The 19,317-nt window shown below is 42.9% G+C and overlaps 1 pseudogene across 1 annotated transcript; it reads left to right on the top strand.

Annotated features, from left to right (window-relative positions):
• Window positions 1-11,676: 11,676 nt before the first annotated feature.
• On the top strand, window positions 11,677-13,612 carry LOC311343383 (bifunctional 3'-5' exonuclease/ATP-dependent helicase WRN-like; annotated as a pseudogene). The gene is made up of 3 exons: window positions 11,677-11,771; window positions 12,280-12,359; window positions 12,459-13,612. The product of its transcript is annotated as a bifunctional 3'-5' exonuclease/ATP-dependent helicase WRN-like (transcript).
• The last annotated feature ends 5,705 nt before the right edge of the window (window positions 13,613-19,317 follow it).

Below are 19,317 nucleotides of genomic sequence, written 5' to 3'. Positions count from 1 at the left end.
GGGAGAGAGAGAGGAGGAAAGAGAGAGAGAGAGAGAGGGGGAGAGAGAGCAAGAGGGAGAGAGAGGAGTTGTTTTCTAAATTATTTTGAAGTATATTTTTGTCTGATATAATGTAATACATGTGACTTTGTGTGTGTGTGTGCCAATGTGTGTGTGTGTGTGTGTGTGTGTGTGTGTGTGTGTGTGTGTGTGTGTGTGTGTGTGTGTGTGTGTGTGTGTGTGTGTGTGTGTGGGCTTATAAATTCCGATCTGGGAGCAAAAATGTGTGACTGCGGTCACGCCTGGGCGTGTGCGCATTACAGTGTGTGTGCGTTTGTGTGTCCGTGTGCGCCCATATGTGTGTGTGTGTGTGTGTGTGTGTGTGTGTGTGTGTGTGTGTGTGTGTGTGTGTGGGTATGTGTATGTCTGGCTGTGAATGGAGATCTCTGGCCATGTTTCTCTATGATCGACTACCCATCCTCAGGCTGATCCATCTTGCTGCCAGAAACACATGATCAAACCAGAGCCCTCTTTTATTAGTGGGACACCTGTTGCTGTAATACTATCCCCGCTCTTTCCTATAGCTTTCCCCACAACAGCGACACGCCGTGAATCGATTCCCGTCCAGCTACTGTGGAATGCAGCAATCAGACAAAAGCAACAGTAAAGCTTAGCATTGGGAACACAAGCACTGGGTTATATATATTTATATATATATGCTCCGGAGTCACAGAGCCGCTCTGCCTTCTTTTATAATGGTTGAAAAAACAGCAGCATTCAAAAACATACATCATTTTATAATGTATATATTCGATTATGTTTGGTAATATCCCTCTCACAGTGTCTAACGACAATTAAGGACATTTGATTTTGAGATAAAGAAAGACAATATTACACTAATTAAAAACGGTTACTGTTGTTTACTCAGGCAGCCTCATTGAGATGAACACGGACACACGCGGATGCATGACAGGAACATGGGCAGTGAATGGGGCACGACGATGAGGATCTGTGGGCAGGAAGCCTTGCTCAAGAAAAAACCATTGCAGGTCAGTTTATGGGAGGATGTCAGAACCAGTGGAAGAGGTCCGTCTCTGTTCACTCATTCAGATCACCTCTGGACAGGTTGATCGTTCTGCTTAAGGAACGCACTGCAGGTCGTTAGGAGGCCGGCAAACAATCTTAATTAGCCCAGAGTAGCACAAAATGTTGGAGCTCTGGTTTGTTCGTGGATTTGCATTGCAAACTAGAAATGTGTGGCCTGCATTATAACAAATGTTGTGTAACACAAGGGTTTGACCCCTGCATTAACAAATCAAGTCAAACAACTGAAATAAGCCTCTATATTCACTCGGTTGAGTCCATACTTGCCTGCAAGGGACAGTGCAAATATGAGCAATAACTGTATTAACTGGATGTCCCTGAATATAATATGGAGCCAACATATTACCAACAAATACACACGCACACACACACTAAAATCTCACGTGCACTAGATTTGTAACTGTAATTTGAACCATTAAATCAACAATGCAAACAATATACAGTATATGATTCAATCTCTCCATTAGAAGCTTGAACGCGCTCTGTCTCATCATGTGCCTTCAACAACATGACACGATAAGAACATTTTGTCCATACACCTTCTGAGGTACTGTGCTATGGCACACGCACACATACACACACACACACACACACACACACACATTCAAGGCTATTGTAAAGGCAGTTTACTCTTGACGGGTGGTCTCAGACCTCATCCCTTTACTTCTGGTTATTATTGCTGTAATTGTTTTCTGGATACCGAGAGAGGAGCCTTTAAGGCCGGTAAAACCAATTAATGCTAGACGTGTTGATATATAACTGGCTGTTACTGCGCCTCCATCTCCATACACGCCCGCATGCAATCTGACGCAGGATCATCAATGCCTTCCTGGTGGTGGAACTAGACAGACTTTCTCATTTATTAATGCAGGGATATATAATTGCTTTGAGGTTTGTACTAAATAGAGGGAAATCATTTCATGGTCCAGAATACATTTGTGATTACTTTTGATGAACGTCCAACTTCAAATTGCAACGGTAACCACAGTGATACTTCTATGGACATTTCATCCGACAACTTTGCACGTTTACTTTAAGTGTCGGTTTGAGCAGAATAGCCCGTTGGCACAGACACACTGATAGACTGACAGACTTAAAGCTGGGGTATGGAGGTTTGAGCTCAGCTCCGATCAGCTTATTTGAAACGTGGAGTCGTCATGGTGTCTCTGCATTGGGAGGGATGTAACCAATCGGAGAGGCCGTCCGTTGGCCCCGCCCACCCAGCCTCGCTCGCCCTGCTCTACCAACACACTGCTTATACACAACTGCATTAGTCAACTTTGAAGGTCGCTCCCTCTCTCTCTCTCTGTCTCTCTCTCTCTCCCTCAGAGAGAGAGAGAACACAGCACAGGTCTGTGTTCCGCTGTCTCACTTTGATATCATGCCTGTGTGTGTGTGTGTGTGTGTGTGTGTGTGTGTGCGTGTGTGTGTGTGCCTGTGTGTGTGTGTGTGTGTGTGCGTTTGTGTGTGCGTGCATGCGTGCATGTGTGTTTGTGTGTGTGTGTGTGTGTCACGATCCTGCTGTTGGGTAATGTTAAGCTGGTGGGTAACTGGTTGTCCTGGTAACTGTGGGAGTGGCTCCCTTGATTGGCCTTGATACGGGTCACCTGGGGAATCCAAGATGGCTGAACAGACAGCATGGTGCCCACACTTGTTTCCCTAAACACCCTCTGAAAGAGGTGAAGGTTTTCCCCTTCTACAAGGACAGTACCAGGACTAGGTTCCTAAAGGGGGGACGTGACCGCCCCTTTGTCGTGTATGTTTGTCTAGTGTTTGTCTATGTTATATGTCAAACTATAAACCAACCGGGACAGGCTACAGTTTGCTCCAACGCTTGGGCTATCCCTCAACACGTCAAGGAAGGACAAATGCTCGCCAGGAAGCAGGTGAGTCACTGCCCACGTGGCCGGAAGCGAGTTGCCTGCCAGCTGTGGGTTTTAGCACTTATGTGTCTCGACTCCTGCCTAGACAGAGAGCCGGTTCGAAACTAACAGTGGGGTCGTGACAGTGGGCATGAGTGTTCATCTGGTTAGGTGCATTTGTGTGATCTTTGTCTCGATTATGTTCAGTCGTATGCTACGTTATTTTTATTTGTCATCCTCCTGATTTGGCTCCAAAAGCATCTAAAAAGACAATCTTATTAGTGTCTAATAATTAGGGATGACAGTGGTAATGAATAAAAATATTAAATATAATTATTTAAGAATAAATAAAAAGATGATTAATATTAATTTATATATAAAATAATATAATAAATCGTGACAGGTTGTCTCCACCCATCCAGGTGTTGAAAATTGATAGTAAGTGTACGATTGATTAGAACTGAACTGTGATATTATTGGTTAGTGTGTTTAATGTCATGCCCACTAATGCCATCACGAAAACATGTCTGTTCATAAGAAGTACGTTATCTTTCTGACTTCTTTACACTTTCTATTTGGGCTTATTTCTTCTCTGACTATTTAGTTAATGAGGCAAAGCAGTCTATTCTGCGCATCACAATGTCTTTTGTTCGATACAGACACAACTAGAGATGACAGGAATGTCCCTTTGTTGTGGTGTTTATAATTGGCAGGGATCAGCTGTACACACAAGCTAAAGGTGGGAGTCATGGATACTTAAATGTCCCCTATCTTCTCTTTGTAAAGCCATCATTGTATCTGGAACCAGGACAGATTCACCACAACTACCGCTACTGTGGTTGGAAACATATTATGTGTTTGTTCATTTTCTCCTGTGGAGCTCAGAGGGCCATTTTAAGAACGTACTATACTTTATCGGTTATTGCAGATTTTTATTGTAGAATTAAGTTGATATATCTATTTGGGTTTTTGAGGAGTTGATAGTAGCTTATTAGTGAGAGGTCTGTTTAGGGACGACATTATCAAACCTTACTCTCCTCTGTGTGTTGGATTGTATTGTTCTTATTAGCAGACCTGAAGCCATCACATCTTTTTAAATGTACAATCCGTGTCAAAGAACAAAGAGGCAATGTGAGTTCCCAACTGAAAATGGGTACTGTCTTTTTCTCTTTCATGTTGTTTTTTTCTAAATTCGATTGAGTTGCAAAAAGAAAATAGACAGAGCTTCAGCTTTAAGTCACGTAACTGTTTCACACCAAACTAAGTAAATTCCATATCCTGGAGGCCATTTTGTGAAGTGCACCTCAATTAAATTCTGACAGCCACCGTGTCGGTGACGACCGCGTGTGTTCTTCGCCGTAGCGTTGAAAGAGCTTCAAGAAAATGAAAAGGTGTTTTATCTTCTATACATGGATGGGGATTCTTTTCACTTTTAAGACATTTTATGGTGTGCTGGCTTCCATTGCTTTCAGACATACAAACACGCACACGCACACACACGCACACACACACACACACACAGTGACTTGACAAATAATTAGTTACTCCTTTTTAATTAGTTACTGTGTGTGACCTGTGTTATAGTTCTAACCGAATAGGATCGAGCTGTTAATGCAGACACTGTGCATGACATTGTAACTTTTCACACACGCACAGGTACGCACACACACACACAAACACATGCATTCACCTACACACACATACAGGCATGCAAACACATAATTGCATAACAGACACAAACACACACACACAGACACACACACACACACACATACACACGCACACACACTAGCATTTACACACATCTGTCACCTAGAATGGGAATGCTTAATGAAAAAGTTTCACTTCAGAGACTCTGAATCCTCAGATCATCATAATGAGGCAGAATATACAAACCCTCCCACCCCACACAAACACACACACACACCGTCGTACATACAGGATGAGAAGGTGTGAATACTGTAGATACGCACACAGCCATACAAGTTGAAAACCCACATACACACTCAGTGGTAGACAACAAAGTGTGGATTGCAGAGTTGGGAACATGAGGGATTGAAGTAAGATGCCACGGAAGTCTTTGAAATGGCACACCCAAATGCCAGCTATTGATTTTCACACCTCTATGCATGCTTTGTCTAAAGGAAAAGTTTCCAAGGAGAACACACAAGGTTGTGTGTGTGTGTGTGTGTGTGTGTGTGTGTGTGTGTGTGTGTGTGTGTGTGTGTGTGTGTGTGTGTGTGTGTGTGTGTGTGTGTGTGTGTGTGTGTGTGTGTGTGTGTGTGTGTGTGTGTGTGTGTGTGTGTGTGTGTGTACAATACACAGGAGAATCAGTACCAGCAGCCTTTCATGGTATCGAGGCTGCCTCTTTGTTATGCTCTTAGCAATCAAAGCACTCAGCTGTGGAACACGAGTCTCCTCTGGCGTCGCTCTACCCGTAGCCCTCCAGCTTATTCCTGTACCGGTCTATGTAGGTCTGGCCACATCAGTAACGGATAACCTCCCAGGCTAAGAGTGTGGAGAGGAGAGCAGTCACGCTGGGGGACGGAGAGACAGGGCCGGTACACAGTCCACCGCTTAGCCCCAGGCTGTTGTTAGCCCCGGGCTGGGATAGCCCGGGGCTAACTTGACCCACGTTCACCCACATTTCTGCTGCGCTACTCATCGTCAACATTTATTTATTTATTGTATTTGTATTTATTGGACATTTATTGTAATACATGCACTACAGGTTGTTGTCATTAACGTTGTCGTTAAGCTGCCATTTCCTTAATCCATATCCCCCCCCCCCCGTCCTGGGAAAGGTCTAGCGACACTCATCTCCCAAACACTTCCCCTAAATCCATCATGCGTCGCTCAACAAGGTTCCGATTCATTTCCCTTTATTGATCGTGGGAGTGTGTGTGGACGATGGCCAGTTTACACCAGACAGTGCTGGGGCTGGGTGAGGCTGCACACATGTTGTGCATTGATTGAGTCATCAGTGTGCACGGGTTCAACCTCAGGGAGATCTCCTAGATGGCAACATGGAACCCCAGCAGCATGTATCACTATCCACAAACGTGTACAATGAGCCCCTCTTTCAACAGCAGCACCCCGCGTCCGTTTGTCTGGAGGAGTGACAGCCACCCAGGTGGCGTGTAGTATGGACGTTGTGACATTGGTATTTCTTTAGTTTGGGCCTCAACAATAGGGCCATCGACTATAGGGCCTCAACTATACTACTGGGTGGACGAGTTGTGATCTGGTGTGGTGCGTCCATGCAGTGGCTTGTCGTAAATGGTATATAGCACTTTTATCCAAAGCGCTTTACAGTGTTGACTGACATTCACCCGTTCATGCACACATTCACACACCGACAGCGGAGTCAACCACGCAGGGCAACAGCCAGCTCGTCAGGAGCAATTAGGGTGAGGCGTCTTGCTCAGGGACACCACGACATTCAGCTAGGAGGAGCCAGGGTTCTCCTCACTCCCCTCTCTTGCAACACCGCGGCCTTCTGTACATTCTCACATTTGCTCGGCACTGGTCCAGTGAAGCATTATTTGCTACAGATGGATGGATGCTGAAGTAATGTCTATATTGTGCGGTATTTTGAATCCCTGTTTGTCCAAAGGTTAAGGCTTTTTCATTGTGCCTTTGATGAGTTTTGAATGAACTTGACTGAAGATTGGTTGAATAAAAATGTGTACATTTAATATTTTCACCAAACTGATTGGTAGAACCGCTTGTAAAAATGCTTGAGGCTGGATTAATTTACCAGTGAATATACCTTCCCTTATGGATCTCTTCTCCCCAGGGGGCCCCCGGACCTGGCTTCTGAGGACAAGGAGGGGTAAAGGGATGATCTGAAACCGAGTTTTAAGGACAATAGCTGTGTTTGAAATCGTTCCCTATCACGGATATAGTGCACTATATAGGGTGCTCGCCATTTTGTAGTGGTGTTCGAATTCTCAGTGGTTCATTTCATTCACTATATAGTGGACAATAAAATACCCAAAATTTGAGTGAACATACAATGTTCCCTACATGTTAGTCCCGTATACCACAATGCAATGTGGGCGCAATTACTGACGCAAATGACGTTTAGAAATGTTCAGCGCAGTGTCCAAATTCTCGTTTGTCCGTTCCCTATATAGTTCACTATATCATAAACACTGTATAGGGAATAGTGAGTGAGTGAATTAGGGAACAATTTCGAACACAGCTAATGTGTGTGACACTTTGGTGTTGCATTATGGATGTGGGGCGGTGGCTGCCCATCCTCACAGCCTGCAGAGAATGCGGTCAAAGGCTGGATGCAATTTCAGTGCTACTGGTTGTGTCTGTTTCTGTGTGAAATAAGTGACAGAAGGCATGAATCGAAATGGAAAGGGAAGAGGGGGATGGAGAAAGAATGTGAGGACTATATTGGAGGAGACAAAAGCAGATGGATTTTCATTTCTTATGAGGGAAGGTCAAGAACAATGTGATACAGGGAGATATAGTTAAGAAGAGAGTTCAGTGTCAATACACTCCTGCACTGCCTCTGTGTTAAAACAATCACACAATGGCAAAACAATAACAGCTCATTCATTGTAGCAGTGATCAACACGCATAAAAGTATAACTATTATATCATTTGGTTGTTGTTGGTCATGTGTTTCATCTGAAAGTATTTCATTGTACAGGATTTATTGTATATATAATTTATTGATAATTGACCAAGTTCAAATGTCCTTGTGTTTAATGTTTAAAAAACAAACAAAAAAAAACACTATAAATAGATTAGATAGATTCATATGCATATAGATGTTAATGACTCACAATCAAATTCTAGCTCTTTAACAGCAGACTGTTTGATTTGGCTCACTTGAGCCCTCATTCCTTATTCCCTATGTAGTACACTATTTAGGGAGTAAGTATAGGGAAATTCAGACACTAATTATGCGCCGGAAATCTAACAGCGTGCCGTGTATTGGTGGCATAAACAAGGAGACAGATGGCATTTGAATATAGAACCTGTACGTGCCGACCGTCTCTGTTGGCTGGATCCCATGAAAATGAAACCGCTTTGCATCATGAAATCGTGAGGAGATGAGAGCGCATCAGTTGCAGTCAGGGCACAAACCAGATTTGTACACTCCCATTTCGGACACCATTACAAGTTATAGGCCCCAAGTGGACCAATTCAAACCCTTGGTTTTCGTTTCACAGCCCCCCAGTAATGGCCTCTGTGGCGTGCCAGGTGAGGTCAGGGATGTAATGATAACAAATGGGTTGTAACCGTAGAAATAGGATTGTTGTCAGATCCAAAAAGTCTGCACTTTTCACCTGCAGAGCCAGCCATCGCTGACCTAATGAAAATCACTGACTGTAATCGCGCTGTCTCATGAAACTCACTAGAACGAGGACACAAGGACCTTGTAGTAATGTTCAAGGAGATGCTACATTGTATACAGATTGTTGTAATCATTAGAATAGATAAATATCAGCAAAATCATACCAAAAAAGTTGATTTCAAACTTATTTTAACTTTAATATTTCAAATTCAAGTTAATCATTAAGAAGGAGGGACTACAGCTCTATTAATATTTTATTTTGGGACAAGTAAATATAATATGTATTTACACAGCAATTATAGTATTTGGTGATGTGTGGTGAACGGTCATGTGTCTCTGTCTCATTCACTGAGAAAAGGGGACAATAAATTATCTATCTATCTGGTGCATGGATTATTTGAAATTTCATGGGTGGGATGGAAAAGTTTTCTCCAGTCCTGGAATGACAGCCATAACTTGGGGATGCTACACTGACTGGCCTCCCTTGAGTTACGTTCTCAGGGAGATGGATAAATAGATACATGGGAATCATCACCAATAACACCATCACATTGTCTTCTTGCAAGACCAAAAATGTATGTGCTTCAAAAGATGCTTAGAATCTGCCATGAACTTCAGGTAGTCAACTTCCCCAGTAAAACCGGTGATGATTTGTTAGTCTGGTCATATAAAGGAGATTTGACTCATTCAATAACAATATGTTTCACACTACATAGTGTCTCACACACCAGTGACTGAGTAAACCCTATACAATCTTAGGGATTCCCTACCATATCTAAATTGAGTAAATGGTCATTGGGCATTGCCCCAATGATCCCCTGCTCCAATTCTGCTAAAGTAAGGTAAGGCAAGAGCCAGCCGGGGGTACATCACATCTCTGGTGAACCCGCAGGCCCACCTTATTAAAACCATCAGCTCTGCGCTTCAATATATGGCAACAACAAAATATCAGTGGTGCCTCGGAGAGGCTAGCTATGGGCTAAGCTGTTCCCTGACCCTGCTTGAAGATACAACACCCACTCTAAATCAGAGGGCTCTATATGTCTTCTGAACTTCGGACACTCTTGGTTAAAGTTTTAATGTGAACTATACTGCCTACTGAGGGACTTTGTGACCTTGAATGCAAGTGTGCATTCAAGGTCAGAAAAAGAGAGTGCAATGCTCATTATCTGTGTACTGTGTCTTTGTATTTAATGCACTGTATTAACTCTGTGTATTATCAAATGCATTATATATTATCACTCAGTACTGTAGTAGCATTATTATAAAAGCATAAAGCATAAACAGTGACACCTTACAATAAGGGTACATTTATAAGCATTAACTACCATCAGTTATTTATATAATAATGCTTATTACTGCATTGTTAAATAGCATTAGCATTGGGGTTAGATCCTATTAAATAACCGATAAATTAATACCTTAGTTCAGATGAACACCATTCGCTTAGCTAACATTATCACCTCACGTAAACATTAACACCTTACCTTATCTAACAACACCTTAGATTAACATGAACATAATTAACTTATCTAACATTAACACCAGAAGTAGATGATTACTAGACCATTAGTTAACCATAAATTAAGTCTTTGTTAATGCTTAGCTAATTTGAATTAATTGTTAATAAATATCACCCTCATTGTAAAGTGTTACCATAATATACAATAATATACCATAATAAAGAGTACTGTAATTATAATGACTGTAATTATAACACCAGTAGGATCTTTGCAACAAATACAAAGATCCTAATAGCTAAACTTGGTCTTCATAAAGGGTGTTTAGTAAAAACTGAATGTCCTGCACTGTTTTAATTCCATTCAGTTGTTGGTGGGAGTTCACACATACTTGTTTTGGTCACTCCACGAGCTCATTGGGAAGGAGGAGTGAACCAGTAGGAAACACTTTGATCTCCAGGTAAACAAGTGTACATCTCTGCAGGTGGTGACCTGGGTGGAAGCCTCCCGCAGTGGGTGGAAGCCCACCGCAGTGGGTGGAAGCCTCCACAGTGGGTTAGTTATTACATCCACTGCCTGCTACCTGGTCGGGAAGGTGTTTTTTTACGTTTCTGACAAAAGTCCAGAGGTCGAGGAGTTAAGTAAAAACAACTACTATGTTATGCACTTAAACACAGTTTTCAGGTATCTGTTCTTTTTAATTGAGCATTTTTTTTTCTGGAAACTTTTTACTTTTACTTCCTACATTTTAACACACATATCTGTACTTTCTATGCCTTAGACGTAACCAGAGGAAAATGACGTAATAGACTGAGACGAGGGTGAAACTTCTAGTAGCAAGGGAGGAGGGATGAAAGTGAAGCAGCAGACACTGCCGACAGAGCAGAAACCTTCCATGGCCGTATTTAAGAGAAATGGTTGAAGTTTTAGTCTCTGAGAGAACAATTCTTGTCTCATGCCAACCTAAATAGATCTCGGTAGTCCTGTAGAGATGAGGGCATTTCTAACAAAAGAGTTTTAGGCATAATTAGAGCAGAAGTGTGTTCTCGTTTTGATCAAGTTCATTTTCATTTTTTTCAGTTAATTGTTTCTTTTATTTGAAGTAAGAATGGTTTAACTTTGACTTTCTTTGAATTATATTAATATGGCACGATGTTCAGTTTGCTTTACACAGAAACAGCTGGCAGAAAGGTCTGTACTTTCCCACTTTTACTCAAGTAAATAAGTTGAATCAGTGTTTCTACTTTTACCTCCTTTTTTACACAAGTAACAAGACTCGGGCAAAGAATGTAAAAACATGTTATTTTGTCACCACTGCAAAAGTCATCAATCATTACATTTTCTCAACAGTTTAACACTTTTAACTCTTGTGAAGCAATCTATGCAACCTCAATGTATGGTAAACCAGAAGTCTCAAAATGGAGGCTTTTGATTGAGACTATTATTTCTTCAGTTTCAGTTTCAGTTTTTCAGTCAATTATAACACTTTGATCAAAGCAGACTATCTTCCAGACCTTTCTTTCTTAACTGATATTTAAAGCTAGCCTTGTGAGACCATCCCGTTCTCGCGAGCTCCATTGTATTTACTCGGAGATCAGTCTGGTAACCTGCAATTGAGAAAATTTAGAGCCGATCGCAGAATGACCGACCAATCAGCATTGGTTTAGGTGTGACGCAACGAGAAGTGACTGTTCAGTCTAAACAACATGGCGGCTTGAGATGAGCGTAGCTATCGCGCTACATACGTTTTATCAGAATTAGTGAGCATTCCTTCACTGAAAGAAGAGCAAAAAACGTCACTGGAGGTTTTTCTCAGAGGAAAAGATGTTTTTGCTCTTCTCCCGACTGGTTTCGAGTTTGATCTACCAACTGGCTCCGCTAGTCGTGAAGAAAATTGGAAAGATTGGTCAAGAATCCCATAGTAGTGGTAGTGTCTCCGTTGGTTGCCCTGATGGAAGATGAAATTGAAGAGGCTGAGAAGCTAGGAGTCTCTGCCCTGCAGCTGGGAGGAATGAACGACACAGACATCCTCCACGGCCGATTCCAGTTGGTGTTTGGTAGCCCTGAATCTTGGTTATTTAACGAGAAATGGAGGAATATGCTTTCCTCAGAAGTGTACCGTGAAAACTTGCTGGGGATTGTTGTTGATGAGGTTTATGTCACATACAAATGGTAAGTTTAAAAACGTTAACGTTAGCTACATTACCTAACTTAATTGTATGTTAAACAATGGCATTAGAAGAACCCCAAAGTCCTTGAAGCCAAACTAACGCTACATTAACTTAGCTAGCTAGAGAACAAGCACTAGCAATTTGTTCATAAGCAACGTTGGCTTACAGTCACAAAAGGATGAAATGTTTTTGTATGCAACATCTATATTTATGTTGTATGTCAACGCCAAACAACCTATCCAGAGTGATACGCTAGCTAGTGTTAGCTAGTGTTAGCTAGCGTTAGCTAGCTTAACATTGCCCTTGCTGTAAATGCTTCTATGCATGTTGTTATTAACCTTTACTCAGTAAGACTCACTGTTCTCTCTTTTTCTGTCAACCAGGGGAGAAAGTGCAAAAGGGGAGGCTGCCTTCAGGGAGAGCTTTGCCAGGCTGGGAGAACTCTGATCCATTGCCAAAGAAGGTGAGCTAGTTAAAATGGTTATTGGGGGCCAAAGCAGTGAAGCTCTGTAGTCATCCATCGTGTTTCTACCTTTTCTTATTATGTGTGTTTGTCTTTCAGGTACACCTGTGTTAGCGCTGACAGCATCTGCTGATACCCAGAACAGATGCCGGGTGACCAAGCTGCTGCATATGGAGAATTCAACTGAAGTGACTGTTAGACAAACAGGACAAATATCAGGCTCGGACTGACACAGGTTCCTTCCAATGACTTCAGCTGCATGAACTGGGTAGTGAAGGAGGTCAAAGATAAGGCACTATGAGGACTAAATGATGACCACTATCAATGTCCCCCATCATTATTTATTGCAAATCACTGAAGTCAGTAGGGAAGGTGTTCTGCTATCTTAAAGCAGAACTTGGTGAAGATGCTTGGATTGACAGGGACCAGGATCATAAGGCTGAAAACCTTCTGATAGGAATGTTTCATAGTAAGACACTCACGCAGTATAAACACTGAGTGCTGGCATCGTTTAATGAAGAGGGGAGCTGCGGAGTTGTTGTAGCAACAACAGCTCTCGGGATGGGCTTGAATTTTCCGAATGTTTCACATGTTGTCATGTATGGGTCACCAGATGATGTAGAGGATATTGTTCAACAGGTTGGACGGGCTGGCAGAAATGGGTTGCAATGACATGCAATTTTGTATGTCATCAAACAGTCCATCAAGGTTGATAAAGTAGTTGCAGGAGTGATTGGCACAGGCGCACACAGCTGCTTTAGAAAAGCTTTATTCAGCCATTTAGAGGAGCACACCACAAGTGTTGAGCTAGGACATCTGTGCTGTACCTACTGCCACTCTGTATGTTCATGTGCATCTGATGTTTGTCGAGAGCCTATTCCTAAACATGAGTTAGAACCAGATGTTTGCATTGATCTGAAATGTAGAGCGGTAACAGATGATGATAAAACCTTAGTCCGGGATATGTTGGAGGAGGAGCTCTTTAGTTAACACTGCTCGTCTCTTCACTAGTAGGTCAGCCTGTACAGGATTTAGCACTGAACTTATTGAGGCAGTGGTAGAACACAGCAAACACATATTTGACTTGGCTTACATTGTTAGCAACCTTCCAGTATTCAGAGCACGACATGCAAGATAAATCCTACTAGTAATCAGTGAGGTTTTTGGTGATATTGAGTTGGATATAGAGCCTACTTCCCAGGAGCAGAGTTTCACAGAGCCAGACATTGATTACATTGGTTATTTTGATGAGGATGAGGGTTAGGGTTTTAATGTGGATGAGGTTATTTTGATGAGATGGGAACCCAACACTGCAGCACAGACTCAGACTATCACCATTCAGGTGCAGGCCATTAGTGTCTCTTAGAACAACTCAGAATATTACTCAACCTGAACTCAACCTAAGCTGTGGTCTTGTATTTTGTCAAGAATTGAAATTACTTTGCCATGTACAGTTTCTTGAACCAATGCAATTGATTAAAGCTGCTCAAAAGTGTGTCACTGTTTCTCAAAACTGTTTATTTTCACCTGTTAACATAGATTAATTAATGATACTTGCATCAATGTGAAACAAAGTTTGGCATTTGTTACTATTTGATAATAAAACAATGACACATGGTACACTTGTTTCTCTCCAAGTTTGACTTGACGATTGAGGTTGACGCTTCTGCTGGGTTTGTTTCTTTCTCTGCTTCTTGCCATCTTCTAAAAACGGCTAACTTCTCTTGTCTACCAAGCAAGCGGAAGCAATGCATGCAAATCCGACCTGATCTAGACGCATTCTCAGACCGCGGTAGCCCTAATTCTGTTAGCCGCTCACTAATGCTTTTCTCTTTTTCTCGTTAGGCAAATATCCTTTACCGACATGTTGCTTGCTTGCAGAGCTAACGAGCTATGCTTTGCCTCGATGCTCTGTTAGTACGTCATATGCTTCGTTGATCTGATTGGTTGATTTGGCCCGTCTATCACCAACATAGGTGGTGATAGACAGATGCTTTATCCAATCAGCTAACCAGTATTTTCGCCCCTTCCCAAAAGTTCTCCAATGGAAGGTTCCCAGATGGATATGCTGAGCAAATGCCAATCAATCCATCTGGAGGAGTCAGGTTAATTTAAACCATCAGTAGTGAAACTCTTTCCTGATTGGCTCAAACTGGTGCTGAACAGCACTAGCCCAGAGTCCACAGGCCTATTAAGCTCATAACATTCACCTATTCCAGAATGAATTGTTCACAAATTAGCCAATTAATTTAATACTGTTTATTCTAGATCTCCATTATTTTACAACTAAAATGTAATAAATCCAATCAGAATAAATCAATGAAATCCCAAGGAAATCTCATTCAACCTTTGTTGTGCTCGCACTAATAAAAGGGTTTACTTGGAAATATGTCATACTACAGAAGTCAGAAGTACTCTAGAGTCTAAACGACATTTCACATTGTCATGTTATCAGTAAAAATATAATGAGTGCTCAATGATTCCTAAAGAAGTGTAAATAATACCCCATTCTCTGGCGTTCCTTGGATGATAACGGCGGCTCATGGCTCGCCGGCTCCCAACGTCGCAGCCCCCCTGCACGGCGCTCGCCGCGTACACACCCGGGCCTCCTCCGTACCTCAAAGACAACTCAGGCCAAGCTGTCCCCGCGTGTTTCCTCAGGGGAACCCCTCCAACATTCTGAACCCCCTCGTCCCCCCTGCTGAGAGAGAGAGAGAAAACTAATGCGGGGTGAGAACGGGCCTAGGAGTCCTGATGAGAACGAGACAGAACTCAAGAGAGCGAGTTAAAAGCTTCAGTCTCGTCTGGGGCCAAAGAGCAAAGGGATTGTACGCTGAACACGGGATGATACAAAGAAGAGGAGATGAAACGAGAGGAGAAGGGATGGGAGGCCGGAACGGAGAGCGAACAGAAGGCTGTTGACTCGGAAAAATCAATAGCGAGGAGGAGGAACAGCAGAGGGATATAAAAGGGAGACTGAATGAGGAGAGGAGTGTCTTTATGTGCGTCTCCCGGCCGCTCTGTGATCTTGAAGCGCTCATCTGCCTGGGAGGGACAGGGGCTAACAGCCACCATAACACAAGGTTAACCTTCATAGCAGATCCTTATACTGGTGTGTGTGTTAGTGTCCGTTTTAGCGAGTGTGTGTGTGTGTGTGTGTGTGTTAGTGTCCGTTTTAGCGAGTGTGTGTGTGTGTGTGTGTGTGTGTGTTGTGTTTTAGTGTCAGTTTTAGTGTGTGTGTGTGTGTGTGTGTTAAAATAAAGTCCCCATTTATCTCTGTGCTAAGCTTTGTGTGTGTGTGTGTGTTTCTTTGTGTATGTTTTATGTGTGATCCGCTGAGTGAAAAGAGGGGGGTGGGGTTGGGGGGGTGGTTAACAGGCCCCCCGCATTGATGGAATATTGATGAGAAACGAAGAGGCCATTTTGTGGCTACGGGCCCCCTGGAGGGACACAAAACGTCCAACGTTTTGCACAACAACAAACTGTATCTCGCCATTTAACGCTAACTAGCCCGGTGAGGATCATCTGCCTGGTTACCTTGTGTCAGAGTCTAGTAGTATTTATACTTCAAAGAGAAAATACAATTGCCGTGTGTGGAAATGAAAGTCCACAGATATTTAAGATGCACCGCCTTTTATTTGAGGTATTGATCGGACTTGGATGCACAACCTAAACACTGGGTGTGCAATCCTGATCCACGGTCATATCAGATCTGTTTCAGGGCTTACGATCATCGTTGTGGTCTGAAGCAGACACCCCTGCCTTCACCACGTCTAGTCCCACAGGACCCAGTCCAGACCCCTCCAAACGAGTCCCACTGCAGACCATATATGAACGTACCCACTCTGCTTCCTTTGACCTGTCAACTGCCCCATCCACACCATTGACTTTTCTCCTGTCCTTCTCCTGTCGTCTTCGAGCAGGAAGCATGGTACTTCTATGTAGCGCTCTCTGACTTACAACGTAGAGCGTGAATTATATTATTCAGGTTGGGACAATGCTCTCGTTCTCCTGACCCACGTGTAGAGCGGAGCGGTGTCCATTCTTTCTCTGAGCAGGTTGAAGGTAAAATATACATTGCTGTGCTCAAGCACATAATTGCTCGCCCCTTGTATGGCTTTTTTGAGGGGCAGGTAATTACAGAGCATTCATGAGAGGAAGAAAACAGTGGAAGAACGACTTCAGTGCACTCATGGCCGGCCTCGTCAGAGAGTCTAGTACAGTGTTTCTCAACCTTTTTTGAGCAAACACCCCCCTTACCTTACCCTGATCCTCTGGCGAAAATTGCGACACCCGTGGGTAGGCTATATCCATTACCAACTCCACTCCAAATCATTTGGTTTCTTGTGGACAAGAAAATGTGTATTCAGAGTTTTATTAAAAGGTTTTATTATTGAGCTATTAAAGTTTAATACGTAACAGTGCTTGTGATATTTTTATTGGTTATTGAACTGTTAACCTTGGGTTCAATATGTGCACGAAAGACTCCCTTTGTTTACGTGATGTTGCCTAGCAACGCTGCGCATGTGCAGCCTTTATCCGCTCCGTTCTGAGTTGGCGAGTAGCACGTTTAAGTTTGCGGCCAAATAGTAATTAAAGTAGTTTGTTACTATACAAGTTAAGCGCCTGTAACATCAGTGTTAAATGCGTATGTGCCGGTTGGTGTGCGTACCTTATGAAAGTAAGTGTTTATCAGTTCGCAGACGTAATGAGCGACGTTGCAGTGGTCTACATGTAATGCGCACATTATAGCATGCTAAGCGGAGTTAGCTTTATTCACATCTTATGTTGCCTTACTATGTAATATGGATGAGATTCATGTTGCTTAGTGTAATGCCCCATCCACCGCTTGCTTTGCATGTCCCGCAAACCAACCAGTGGAAGTCAGGGGAGGGCGAAACAGTTTCTGAAAGCACCACGCTGCCGCGATGAGGTGGATTTGTTTATCGGCGTTACTATGGCGATCACGCCGGTACTGAGCATAAAGTAAAAAGTAGATGAGACGATAGAGGGGTTAGAAACCCATATTAAGATAGGCTTTTTATTTCAGTTATCCTATTTTTGCACCGAAAATATTTGAAAACCATGAAAGTTTAAAAAGTTCAAAATAATGACCGCTACACAAGCAAAGTTGTGACGCCCCCGTGTTCGTGCCCAGCGCCCCCCTAGGTTCTACGAACGCCCCCCAGGGGGCGCTGCCGCCCCCGTTGGGAACCCTGGTCTAGTACAACAGAGGAGGTCTTCTAGAGGCTGCCCCTTCGCTACTAGAAAAAATCCAAAAGGTAAATTGAGTTTGGGAAGTCGTAAGAAGGCGTGGGTGGTGTCATCTCCATGGCTACGACCCGTTTGAGATTCTTTTTGAGTACCGTTGTAGGGTAGCAGGGTAATACTGAGCGATGTTGCGTATGAAATGCGCCAGTGCATCCGAGAAGCTTATAACCCTCACGGACACAGACATCAAAATGAACCGCTGGCCAGACCGAGCGCCACACATCTTCTCACACACATCGTGGCGTTACACTACGTGTATACTAAGTGTCCTAGAAGCTGAACCCTCTCTTGGACAGACAACCACCAATGCTCTGGTGGTAAACCGTGTAGCGGATGGCAGTTCATGGATGAGGGTGATAACCCTCAGGGATGCATTCTTTAACACATACATGTTTTGGAAACATTTGTTTTTGAGGTAGTTTCCCTGTTCGACAACTAAAAGTAGGCTCTCACTCGGTCAGAGAGAGTTGGTATTGATGTCAATTGATTTAATCTATTACCTCACTTAGACCGCGGCACATTAGCGCTAACACCAGCACTGCCTAGTTTCTGCTCACACATAGAGTAGTCAAACCATTAAACCATCTGTTTTAAGTGTCTGAGGAAAGCCAGACCCTATAGGCATGAATCTTCTTTATAATGCCATCCCATTCCCTACCAATCTATACTATAGGTTTTCTTTTGTCCCACACATGCTCCAGGAACCACCTCCAGAGAGCATGTCCGTTTACCTTGTATCTCTGAGAAAACCAATTTGTGTCGTACCTTTACCACCCTTGGAGTCATACCTAGCCCCGAATACAGGATACCAGACGCAAGCATGAGACCACCCTTCATCAGTATGAAATAATAAAACTGTTGAAACACACACTTCAGTGCAGTACACCTTCATGTTATCGAAAGCATCTTCTATTCACATACAGCAGCGCAAGTAAACATTGTTTTGTAGCTGCGACCACTATTGAGATGAATGCTCAACACGTATAACAGATAGTGGTAATTATAGGTCTGTGAATGCAGTTTACCACTATGGACGCAATAAGAGGACTGTGTCTGAAACGTAAACAGCTGTTACCTCCACCACGTCCGACAACATGCAGTGTCCATGGTGACTCACCGTCTAAAGAAAATGTACAATTAATGTTGCATTGAACGGCGTTCAGCCATTCAATGATTTGATTGACATTCTGAAAGTCTCCGGCCTACTTACTGGTACAGGCTCAATAGTACACTGACTTAAGACTTTAAAGGAAGGCACTGTTTTTGGCTGGCTTTAAGCCTGTACAATTTTAAATGTAAACTGTAAATTCGGCCCAAATGGGATGATTGGATGGCTTAGCTATCTGTCTGCCTACCTACCCGGAAACCGTCAGGCACTCTGTAGTCTTTCACAAGGCCAGGCATACCGGGCATACAGGGCTTGTCGTCTGGGGCTTTAGGAGCAGTCATAACAAAATGGCAGTGTATTGCCAACAAGGAAATCCAATGATGCATTCTGATGTACAATCCCTGTTGCTATGGCTTTGGAGGGGAGGATTGATGGGATTTTTTTGGGTTGGATGCATTCAAAATCTAGCTTACTATTTGGTTTCTCCAAATTGCTTAGCCTTACCTTTAAATTGTCTTTATATTACTGCAAATCACATAAATACTAAATGTTTCATTGTTTGATGAGTTGCAGTTGAGA

This window comes from Micromesistius poutassou, assembly GCF_964030765.1.
Source record: "Micromesistius poutassou genome assembly, chromosome: 5".
Taxonomy (NCBI): domain Eukaryota; kingdom Metazoa; phylum Chordata; class Actinopteri; order Gadiformes; family Gadidae; genus Micromesistius; species Micromesistius poutassou.
The sequence above is the reverse complement of the archived record's forward strand: the minus strand, read 5'-3'. Positions and strand labels throughout refer to the sequence as shown.